This window comes from Tenrec ecaudatus, chromosome 17 (genome assembly GCF_050624435.1).
Source record: "Tenrec ecaudatus isolate mTenEca1 chromosome 17, mTenEca1.hap1, whole genome shotgun sequence".
Lineage (NCBI taxonomy): Eukaryota > Metazoa > Chordata > Mammalia > Afrosoricida > Tenrecidae > Tenrec > Tenrec ecaudatus.
This window is the reverse complement of record NC_134546.1, coordinates 28,770,015-28,783,137: the sequence shown is the minus strand read 5'-3', so window position 1 is coordinate 28,783,137 and position 13,123 is coordinate 28,770,015.

Sequence of the window (13,123 nt, the reverse complement as noted above, 5' to 3'; positions counted from 1 at the left end):
TGACCATTTACCATGTCCTGGTTAGATGGCCATCGCGATCGCCGGCTGCCGGGCTCAGTGCCTGTAGTCCTCCCAACAATCCACGTGCGAGGTGCTGTGAGTATCGCACTTTGCAGGGAGGCTTACGGTTTCACCGTCCTGGCCCCTGGCTGTTGATGCAGAGCTGCAAGCTGAACCCAGGACTCCAAAAGCAGGTTCTCAATTACTGTCGCACACCTTGCGGTGCTTCTGGTATACTCTGAACTAAGGAACTTTACACCGTCTCGTGATCTCTTCTGTCTACTCTTTAGAAACGGTCTCTAGCCTGAAGCTCCATTCTCTCTCTCTCTCTCTCTCTCTCTCTCTCTCTCTCTCTCTCTCTCTCTCTCTCTCTCTCTCTCCTTTTTCGTAAACTTTTTGCCCGGCACCATTACAGGAAAGAATAGTCGTTGGAAAATATGGACTTGGTGACAGACACAAAGCTGGAGCTGATATGATGGCATGTTGTAAAGCCTATGACTTGTTCATAGCAAATACCTTTTTTTGACAACACAAAAGACAACTATACATATGGACTTCTCCAAATGGGATACGCAGAAATCAAATTGACAACATATTTGGGAATTGAGAGGCTGGAGAATCTCAATGTCAGCACCTAAAACCAGGTCAAGGACTAATTATGGAAAAGACCATCAATTACCCATAATGTAAGCTGAAGAAAGTGAAAAGAAGTTCGTGATAGCCAAAATACGACCTGGAGTCTATCCCACCTGATTTCAAGAACAGATTTAATACACTGAAAACTTCTGACAGAAGACATGATGAGTTGTGGGAGAACATCAAAAGCATCATTCATGAAGAAAGCAAAAAGTCATTAAGAAGACAGGAAGAAGGAGAAGATCAAAGTGGATGTCAGGAGACACTCGGAAACCTGCTCTTGATCCTGGACTGGCTAAAGCAGATGGAAGAAAAGATGAAGTCAAAGAGCTGAATAGAAAAGTCAAAGGGGAGCTTGAGAAGAAAAAGTGAAATATGATGAAATGTGAAATATTTAGAAAATGATAAAGGAAGAACATACTGAGCATATCTTCAACTGAAGCAATTTAAGAAAATATTCAAACTTGAAGATGAAATGTTGAAAGATTCTATGAGCAAAATATTAAACGATGCAGATATATCCAACGAAGATGGAAAGAATGCACAGTCACTAAGCCAAAAAGAACTCATCAACCATCTACAATTTAAGGCAATAGCATATGAGCAAGAACCAGTGGTGCTGACGGAAGAAGTTCAAGTCCCACGGAAAGTACTAGTCAAAAACAAGCCTCCAGGAATTGGTGGAATACCCAATGAAAAGTTTCAACAAACTACTGAAGCCCTGAAAGAACTTACTGGTTGTGTTAGTCTGGGTAGACTAGAGAAACAAATCCATGGACACACACGTGTATAAGAAATTTATATACAAGAGGAATTGAACATTGAGAAAGCATCCCCACCCAGTCCAGTCCATAAGTCCGATACTAGCCCATATGTCCGATACCAATCTTTAAAGTCCTGTTCAGACTCATGAAACACATGCAATGATGCCGAATGCAGGACAGTCACAGACCAGTGGGAGAAAGGCTTTGAATCCAGTGGCGTTGTAAGCATTGCAGTGCTGGCAGGGGTCTCTACATGGCTTCTCCAGCTTCAGAGGTCTGGTTGCATCAGGGTGAGTCCTTGTGTCTTGTCAGTTGCTATGTCCTCCAGGGTGTGTGCAGAGAGCCTCCCACCTCCAAGGAGGAAATTTCAGCATTTCCCAGAATCTTAGGGGAAGGCCAGGCCCACACACACAGATCTCATTGGCCATATCCTGATTAACAGCCTAGCCAATTGACTGGAAGAGATCCATATTTGTGCCCAGTCCAAAGAAAAGTGACACAACAGAATGCTCAAACTGTTCTCCCTCAATGCAATAATACTTTGTCCTATTAAATTGCCATTCTATGATGCTCACCTTCCCAACACAATCGCTGAAGACAAGCGGGTGCATAAGCAAATGTGGTGAAGAAAGCTGATGGTGCCCAGCTATCAAAAGATATAGGGTCTGGGGTCTTAAAAGCTTGAAGGTAAACAAGTGGCCATCTAGCTCAGAAGCAACAAAGCCCATATGGAAGAAGCACACCAGCCTGTGTGATCATGAGGTGTCGAAGAGATCAGGTTTCAGACATCAAAGAACAAAAAAATCATATCATTGTGAATGAGGGGAAATGCAGAGTGGAGAACCAAAGCCCATCTGTAGGCAATTGGGCATCCCCTTATGGAGGGTCGCGGGGAGGAGACAAGCCAGTCAGGGTGCAGTATAGCAACGAGGAAACATACAACTTTCCTCTAGTTTCAAAATTCTTCCTCCCTCCACACTATCATGATCCCAATTCTACCTTGCAAATCTGGCTAGACCAGAGGATGTACACTGGTACAGATAGGAACTGGAAACACAGGGAATCCAGGGCGGATGATCCCTTCAGGACCAGTGGTGAGAGGGGCAACATCGAGAGAGTGGAGGGAGGGTGGGGTGGAAAGAGGGAACTGATTACAAGGATCTGCATGTAACCTCCTCTCTGAGGGACAGACAACAGAAAAGTGGGTGAAGGAACATGTCGGACAGTACAAGATATGACAAAATAATAATAAATTATCAAGGGCTCATGAGGGAGGGGGAGTGGGGAGGTTGGGGCAAAAATGAGGAACTAATGCCAGGGGCTTAAGTGGAGAGAAAGTGTTTGGGGAATGATGAGGGCAATGAATGTAAAATGTGCTTTACACAATTGATGTATGTATGGATTGTGATAAGAGTTGTGTGAGCCCCCAATAAAATGATATAAATAAGTAAAAAGGAGTCTAGGAAGGAAAAAATGTTTAGAAAATGATTGTGGTAGCAATTGTACAATTCTTCTTGACAATATATGATATGATATATGGATTAACTCCCAATTAATAATAAATAAATTTTAAACATTTCATGAAAAAAAGCGTTTAATTAAAAAAAAGAAGAATGCTCAAACTATAGAACAGTGTCATTGATATCACCTGCAAGTAAAATTTCATTAAAGATCATCCAATAGTGGTTGCAGCAGTTCATTGCCAAGAAATTGTCAGAGGTTCAGGTCGGATTCAGAAGAGGCCATGGAGCAAGGGAAATTATTGCTGATGCAGATGAATCTTGACTGAAAGCAGAAAATACCAGAAAGATGTTTACTTATGTTTTATTGATTGTGCAAAGGCATTCACCTGTGTGGATCATAACAAACTATGGATTACCTTGAGAATAATGGGAATTCCAAAGCACTTCATGTGCCCATGCAGAACTTGCACATGATCAAGAGGCAGTTCTGTGAACAGAGCAAGGGGATGCGGCATGATTTAACCTCAGGAAAGGTGTGCATTGAGTTGTATCCTCTCACCATACTTATTCAACCGATATGCTAAGCAAATCATCAGAGAAGCTGGATTATATGAAGAATGTGGCCTCTGGATTGGAGGAAGGTTTATGAACAACCTGAGATATGCGACGACACAACTTTGCTTACTGAAAGTGCGGAGGGCTTGAAGCACTTGCTGATGAAGATCAAGGATTGCAGCTTTCAGTGTGTATTACAACTCAATGTAAGGAAGATCCTCACCAAGAACCAGTACACAACATCATGATAAATGGAAAGAAGGTTGAAGTTATCAAGGATTCTGTCTTGTTTATATCCACAGTCAAGTGTTCGTGGAAGCAGCAGTCGAGATCAACAGATGCATTGCACTGGGTAAATCTGCTGCATGAGACCTCTTTGGGGTATTGAAAAGCAAGAATGTTACTTTGAGGACTAAGGTGTACCTAACCAAGCCAGATATTTTTTTAATCATTTTATTGGGGGCTCAGACAACTCTTATCACAATCCATACATACATCAATTGTGTAAAGCACATTTGTACATTTGTTGCCCTCATCATTCTCAAAATATTTGCTCTCCATTTAAGCCCTTGGTATCAGCTCCTCATTTTTGCCCCTCCCTCCCTGCTCCCCCATCCCCGATGAACCCTTGATAATTTATAAATTATGATTATTTTGTCAGACATCATACACTTCTGACATCTCCTTTCACCCACTTTTCTATTGTCCATCTCCCAGAGAGGAGGTTATATGTAGATCCTTATAATCCATTCCCCCTTTCTACCCCACCTTCCCTCCACCCTCTGGTATCACCACTCTCACTACTGGTCCTGAAAGGATCTTCTGTCCTGGATTCCCTGTGTTTTCGGTTCCTATCTGTACCAGTGTACATCCTCTGGTCTAGCCAGATTTGTAAGGTAGAATTGGGATCATGATAGTGGAGGGTGGGAAGCATTTAAGAATTAGAGGAAAATTGTATGTTTCATTGTTGCTACACCGCACGCTGACTCTGAGCCACATATTTTCAATGGCCTCATATGCCTTTGGAAGTTGAATATAGAATAAGGAGGGTCAGTAGTCAAATCGTGGTGCTGGTGAAAAATATCGAAAGTACTATGGACAGACGAAACAAGTCTGTCTTGGAAGAAGTCTGGCCAGGGTCCTCCTTCGAGGCAAGGATGGTGAGACTTTGTCTTACATACTTTGGACATGTTGTTAGGAAAGCAGTCCCTGGAGAAGGACACCACGCTTGGTGAAGTAGAGGGGCAGCAAAAAGAGGAAGCCCCTTAATGAAACAGATTGACACATGGCTTCAACAACGAGCTCAGCATAGGAACCTCGTGGTGAGGGTGCCACACAGGGCAGTGTTTCCGTTGTGCAGAGGGTCACTGTGGGTCACAACCCACTTAATCCCGCCTAACAACAGCAACAGTATATGTCACTTTTTGGGGTTTGTTACTGTTGTTTTGGGGTTTCTCTTTTTGTTTACTGTAATATCCTATTGTTCTCAGCACTTCAGAACCCTGTGCCCAGACGTCACTCTGTGAAGGCTGTCGCTTACAGTCCAGGCATCAGCTCTCTCTCTAGCTTCATTCACATTCAAAGATTCATACCCATTAAATGTTTCCCTTATTAAAAGCAACCATTTGGTACACCAAATAATCGAAATCACTCACTGCCATCAAGTCAATTCCAACTCAATGACCGTCTAGGACAGAGTAGAACTGCCCCTGTGGGTTTCTGAGACTGTAACTCTACACAAGTAGAAAGCCCCTCTTTCCCTTGCAGAGCTGCTGGTGATTTCAAACTGCTGACCTTGAGGTTAGCAGCCCAACACACATAACCACTATGCTACCAGTACCAAAGAAACCACTTTGAAGTACAGAATCCTCACTCTTAAAGGTAGCAGGATGAGAAAAGATGCTCAAATGTTTCAAAAAATATTCTAACCGGATGAAGAACCTTTATTTTTTTGAAAGCTGAAAAAAATGACATGCAAATGCAGTCGTTGCCTCTTGAGAGTGCATGTGTATAAAGCACTTAAAGAGCGGGGGCTGTCTATTGAGAACCCCTCTCTCACTGCCACGGAGTCAGGCTGCCTCCCGGGGACCCCGGAGGCAGAGGAAAACTGCTCCTGTGGGTTCTGAAGCTGTGACTCTCTGTGGGAGCAGAAGTCTGCAACTTTCTCCCCAAATTGGCTGGTGGATTTAAACTGCTGACCTTGTGATGAACAACCTTGCAAGTGACTACCAGGGCTCCTCCTGAGAATCCAGCAGGCCAGTGCTTAACCCAGTGTGCTACTGAGGCACCTAATAAAACCCTAAGGAGCTGGTCTATTCTGAAGTAACCCTCGGTTGAAATCCATGATTTGGTTTCTCAGTGTCGTGTAGAACTTGAGTAACTTCTCAGTAACCAAACCCAGGTGTCATATAGCCTAGATTTCACAAACATGTTCTGTGTGTGAATTGAGGGCCATTTGGCCATCCAGGAAATTATAGGACAAAAGAAACCAAAAATACCCCTATAGAGTGTCAGACAGTGTAAGACATGACAAAATAATAAAAATTTATAAATTATCAAGAGTTCATGAGGGAGGGGGAAAATGAGTAGCTGATACCAAGGGCTCAAGTAGAAAGAAAATGTTTTGAGAATGATGATGGCAACAAATGTACAAATGTGCTTGACACATGGATGGGTATATGGATTATGATAAGAGTTGTACGAGCCCCCAATAAAATGATTTAAAAAAAAAAGAAACCCTGTAGACTTTAATGGAGACTATGCCAGACTGGTTCATTCAAAGGTTTGAAGCAGAGAAAAAGAGGTGTTGGCCATGTGGGAGAAACGTTTCTGTCTGATTTTAAAGTAGCATGGATTCTCACACATAGCCACAATAAGGGCTCCCTGTATAACTGAAGGAGCGGATAACTAACGTGCCCAAGTCCCAAGCCCAGAAGGCAAAGTTCAAGCCCCACCTAAAAAATCCATTATATCCTCTGTCATGCTTCCAGCTTCAGGCTTCTACCAAGGCTGTTCATTTCCATCCTGTCCTGACGCCAAAGGATGTGAGTAGACAGGAGGACGGGCTCCTTGCTGCCCTTGCTGCCTCATCCCCCAAACACAGAAGCTGACCAATGGCTTGGTTCTACGGAGAAGTCACAGGTGTGGAGGCTGGAGGGATCTCCACATTAACAAATATCTAGGAGCTAGGCTGCCCGTTTTCAGATGTGTATCCCAGGAGAAGGGCAGTTGTTGTGATTAGGTGCCATCGAGTCAATTCCGACCTATTGTGATCCTGTGTACAACAGAATAAAACACTGTCCCACCCTCCACCAGCCTCACACTTGTTCGTTTGAGCCCACCATTGCAACCACAGTGTCAATCCATCTCCCTGAGAACTCTCCTCTTTCTCACGGCCCTTCTACTTTACTGAGCATAGCGCTCTTTTCCAGAGACTGTTCTTTCCTGAGGAGAGCTGTGGTGGGCTGGTGGGTTACAGGCTGGCCTGCTAACCCAAGGTCAACAATTTGAAGCCACCAGTGGCTCTGAGGGAGAAAGATAAGACTTTCTAATCCCATAAAGTACTCAACTAACATCCAAGTTGGTAGATCAAACCCTCCAGTTACTCAGAGAAAGGTGGCTGTGTTTCTGTAAGGAGTACAGACTTGGAAACCCTGTCGGGGAAGTTCCACCCTGTCCTATAGTAGCACTCTAGTTAGCATCAATTGGTCACCAGATAAAGTGTCTTGAATCCCAAATGCTTCCAGCTGCCACTGTCGCGTAAAATCCAGCCCTGCCTTCCTAGGTTTTGACTTCTGAAGGATAGGCCAGGTTTTCATAAACTCTAAAATTACAGAGAGGTTATATACTTCTCTCCCTACATGAAAATCCAAGGATAAAGTTCAATTATGAGCACAAGAATTTTGTGTCAGGTACATACTCTCCTGTTAACTTGTGAAAGGGTAGAATCTAGCCTGTCAATCAGGTCATAGCCAGTGAGGCCTCTGTGTGGTCATGACCTTCTCTTGAGGATGTTCAGATCTTGTCTTCCTCCCTGGAGGCAGGACACAGTGTCTCTGGATTTGTTTCTCTAGTCAACCCAGACTAACACGAATGTATTGCTTTTCATCCCAAAGAGGAGAAAATACATAATCATCAAGAGGCACCACACTACCGACCATCGAGATAAAGATGGTGCAGGAGGGGCCAGCTCACCTTGCTCAAAACCAGCCTCTGTGTCAATACTCACCATTCAGTCTTATGCTCCTAAGTCTCACTTGAGTCATCCTGCATTTTTGTGGATCATTTGTTTTGATTTTCTTGCCCTCTAAGTCAAATGAGATAGCAACTAACAATAAGTCTAACCCTAAAAAATATTATTTACTTACAATATGCATCATTAAAATTATTTTAATGTAAATTTTATTGACATCTGCAATTATGATTTAAAATAGAATTATTATTACAAGAAGATCAAGTGTAATCATCTCCTTAATTTTAAGGAAAGAATTTTTAAAGAGCTTCCAGTACACTGACATACCAGGCAGAAGTGAGGCGATGAGGTCTATTCTAGGCATGAGGTGAGGTACACGGAATAGAAGGGGGGATGGGACATCACAAAGCACGAGACTCGCCTGCGTTCAAAGGCAGGACCACGCGAGTACATCACGCAGTACAGGTTGTCTTGCAAGACGGTGTGCCACTGTTCCCCTCCATCAATCTGGGCAATGACGAGTTGAGTATGTGGAACTGTCAGAGCAGGCTGACCTACGCCTTCAGAGGCTAACAAGCATCAGATTCTGTGTTACACCCCCACCCGCCCACTGATCCTTCTATAATTACAGCATTGGTGTCAAAACAGGATTAAGCACACTGCCTTTTTAAACGTTTTCTCCAACAAGGAGCACGCAAACAACAACTTTTGAATTAGTGCCATAAACTCTACCTTACCAGAGGAAATAGAAAACTCTTTATAGTGTAGTGGACAATGCCATGAAACCCTTTTTTATTGGTGGGTAGGCAGATTATCGCTTACACTTTTATAAGTACAGTGATTATCGTTCATTATTTATAGGATAATAAGATACTCAAGTGGGATGCTACATGGAAATATGAGGACATTAAGACCTTCAGATATTTCTGCCGTCAACTTTTCAGTTTATTGTAGTAATACATTAAGTTGTTAGGTGCCCTTGAATCAGTTATGACCCATTCCTGGCCCGTCTTGGGCCAGCGTCCCAATGGGTCCCGTTGTTGAAGCCATTGTGTCCATCTATTTCCCGAAGACCTTTCCTCTTCTTTGCTGCCCCTCGACCTTGCCAAGCATGGTGACTGGTCTCTCCTGACAATGTGTCCAAAATATGTCAGACAAGTCTCGCCAGCCATCCTTGCCCCTAAGGAGCACGCTAGCCAGACTCCTTCCAAGGCAGACTAGTTTGTCCTACACGGAATTTTCAGTATTCTTCACCAGCACCACAATTTAACTACTGGCCTTCCTTATTCTATATTCAACTTTCAAAGGCATATGAGGCCATTGAAAATACCATTGCTGGGTTAGGTACATCTTAGTCCTCAAAGTAACATCCCTGCTTTTCAACACTCCAAAGAGGTCTCATGCAGCAAATTTACCCAGTGCGACGCATCTGTTGATCTCTTGTCTGTGCTGCTTCCATGAGCATTGAATGTGGATACAAGAAAGACAGAATCCTTGATAACTTCAGCCTTTTGTCCATTTATCAAGATGTTGTGTGCTGGTTCAGTGGTGATGATCTGGGTCTTCCTTACATTGAGTTCAAATCCATACTGAAGGCTTTAATCCTTGATCTGCCTCAGCAAGTGCTTCACAAGCCCTCCGTACTTTCAGTAGGCAAAATTGTGTCATCTGCTTATCTCAGGTTGTTCATAAACGTTCCTCCAATCCAGATTCCACATTCTTCTTCATATAATCCAGCTTCTCTGATGATTTGCGCAGCAGATCAACTGAATAAGTGTGGTGAGAGGTCACACACTGATGCACACCTTTCCTGATTTTAAACCAGGCAGTCTGCCCTTGTTCTGTTCACACAAGGGCCTCTTGATCCATGCACAAGTTCCACATGAGCACAAGGATGTATTCTGGGATTCCCACTCTTCTCAAGGTCATCCATAATTTGTCATGATCCAAACAGATAAATGCCTTGGCATGGTTAATAACACAAAAATAAACATTTCTCATATTCTCTGCTTGAGCCAAGATCCATCTGACCTTAGCAATGACATCCCTTGTTCCACAGCCTCTTCTGAATCCAGCCTGAAATAAATACATACATACATATGTACATAGACACGTTTTCCACATCAACATTTTTAAGTGTACAATTCCTCATCATTAATTGCATTCATCAAATGTAGAACCATCACTACTCTGCATTTCCAAATGTTTTCCACCACCTTGGATAGCAACTCAATACTTAAAAAAAAAAAAACTCTCATGTCTGCCTCCTTCCAGCTTCCTGTAGCCACATATAAAATTTGATTTTATGCATATGCCTATCCTAGGTATTTCATGTAAATAAGATCATATATTTGTCCTTTGGTGTCTTGACTTCTTCCACATAGTAGCATGCTTCAGAGAATAATTTCTTTTTGTCATGGAACTATATTTCATAGTTCAGATATATCACTTTTTTATCCATTAATTCTTTGATCAACATTTAGAATATTTTCACTTTCCGACTACTGTGAATAATGTTACTGTGAACATCGGAGTACAAGTATTTGGTTTTGTTCCTGCTTTCAATTCTGTAAGGTTCCGTATATACTCGTGTATAAGTCGAGTTTTTCGGCACATTTTTAATGCAGTTTTCGTGGTAAAATTGGGCTCCTCGGCTGATATTCTGGTTGGCTTATACTCGAGTTTATACCTGGGCATGGAATTCCTAGGTTATATGGTAATTCTGTTCAAGTTTTGGAAAACTGCCAAATTATCCTACAGTGACTATACTAGTTTATATTCCCACCAGATGGGATTCCAGTTTCTTCACATCCTCCAAACCCCAGTTATTTTCCAGCTCCCTAATAATATTCATCCTATTGAATATGAAGTGTCTCATTGTGTTGTGATTTGCATTTTCCTAATGCCTAATGACTCTGAGTGTCTTTCAATAACCTCATGGCCCCTTTGTATATCTTCTTCAGTGAAATGTCTATTCAAGTCTGTTTTGCCTATATTTTAATCAGGTACCTTTTTGTTGTTGAGTTCCATAAATTCTTTTTATTTTTTTCATATGAAACGCTTTTTAAAGATATGGTTGCCAAATGTTTTCTCTCATTCTATAAGTTGCTTCTTCACTCTGTTGATGAAATCCTTTGATAAATAGAAGCATTTCATTCTGATGAAGTCTAGTTTATCTAATTTGCTTACTGTTGCTTGTCTTTTGGTGTTATAGCTAAAAATTCATTGTCAAAAACTAGCTGCCACAAATGACAGCTTTCAGTATAGGGAACTCGGGATAGAAGCTGTAATGGGAGTAGCAATTCCAGGAGGACAGGGGTAGGAAAGGGGGAACAAGTGGGGGAAGGGGAAACAGACAGCAATTATGGCAGAATAATCCCCCTCGAGGGGGACAGATATTAGGATAGTAGGTGAAGGGATAGAACGGGTGGTGTAAGATATGTATAAATAATAATAACAATACATAATATATTAAGGGTTCATGGGTGGCAGAGTGGGGGAGGGAGGGAAAAAGAGGAGCTAAATATCAAAAGGCTCAAGAAGAAATTGATGCCAACAACTGTGCATGTCTGCTTGATAGAAATGGATGTGGATTGTTATATGTAAGAGATCCCAATAAAGTGATTTATTAGAAGCAAAAGAAAACTAGTTGCCAAATATGTATCCCCATGTTTTCTTCGGAGAATGCTATGGCTTTAGTCCTAATGTTTAGCTCTGAGTAAGCCATGAAGTGATATCTGACATCATCTGGCTACAGGCAGAAGGAGAATCCATAAGGCGGAGATCAGACAGGGTTCCAGCCTCCACCCTTCCATGCCTGGCTCTGATACCAGCCGTTCCTCCCGTGCATTCTACTTTTCTCCTGTCCCATCATCCGTTGCCAAGGCCACACAGAACTCACAGACAATACTCACAAAGGGGGCTCATAGGGAAGTGAACTGGTTACCAGCCAGGATCTGGAAACAATAAGGATACACTCATTGGTCCACAATAACATCTCTCCTCAGCCAATAACCAAGCTTATCTCCAGTCTTGTGACTCTTAGCAATGTGGTCCTTTGCCTTCTGCTTCATTGGTTCAGGAAGCCAACCTGCTGCTGTGCCTCACAGTCGCTCACAATCTGGTGCTGCTCCTCTGCTCTGTCTCATGGTCCCTTTGCTTCAGCCTCTGGTCTTGACTTGGTTCCTTTGCTCAGTCCTATGGTCTCCATGCTAGTCTCTGGTGCCTCTAGTCTCAGCCTCCATCATTCCAGGCAGTGATCTCGACTGTGATCCATGGGTAACCTTTCTTCCTAGATGGTCCTGGGATCCTTGCTGTTTCTGCCTCTGAGATGGCTAATCCTTTTAGCTGGGAAAGAGGCAACTAACCCTAACCAATCCCCCTCTGTGGTACAGGCCCTATTTGCGTCGTCTCAGTAACGTGGTGCAAGTTACAGAGGGCTGCAGAGAAGAAGAATGAGAAGAAGAATTTGGAAAACAGAATAGGAGAGATAGAGGGGGAAAGTGCAGTTTATGTTCATGTAAATTTGACTTAAGAAAAGACCAAATAGAATGAATTAATTTTGACCCAGAAAGTATATTAGTTAGCATATAAGCTAAACTGCTCTAACAAAAAAAGACTCCCAGAATTCAGTGGGTCAAAGAAAATAAACAATTGTTGTTCTTTTATACAAGATGAGTCGTAGGAGAGTGACTATTTTCAATGCTGCCCAGTGAGCCAGATTTCCTATATGTCATTGGTTCCCTGGAATGGTATTTTGCTGAAAGTTAACAATCCTGACTTACCAACATCATGTCGCCATGCAGGATATAAACTATAAACTATAAATTGCATACAGTCCCCTTGCGGAGTCCTCACTTGGTTTTAGCCACCATGGAATTCTTTCTGACCATGAAACAGGGATGGGAATTGTCTGGCCCTCAGAGTGTATTAGAAAGTGGATTACCACCACCTTCCTGGCCAGCCCAGGGAGGCTAGTCTCCCAGACTCCTGACAAGGAGTGTATCCTTGATGGGGATTGCCATACTGGGGTCACCTGGTCTTGCCCTGACTGCCTTGATCAGAAGGCCCTGGACCAATCTTGTAAACTCTTCTGTCTAGCATGCTGCGCATGTTCCGATCACAGTCCCATTCCCAACTCTATATTCCCACCCATAACTACGATGTCTTGATCTCCCACCGATTATGCTTATGTGAGTTTCCTTTGTCCTTCCATGTCCTATTTAAAACGCAAATGTTCTCTAAACCCTTAGATCCTTTATGATCTCATGCTAATGGTCTCCCTCATCTGGATCATGTGTCTTTGTCTTGTCTTTTCCTGTTTACTACTTAATAAATGTGTCCTAAATTATATTTGGCATTTGGAGTCTCTTTTGGCCCCTAAAACTCAAGGTCACACCAAGTTACAAGGAAGGCAGGGGCTTGTGACCCACCTTTTTCAAAGGGGAAAGGAGCATGGGTACTGGGGGAGGATCCCGTCGCACAGAGTGCTTCTCTCCCTCGGGAGGGGCTTG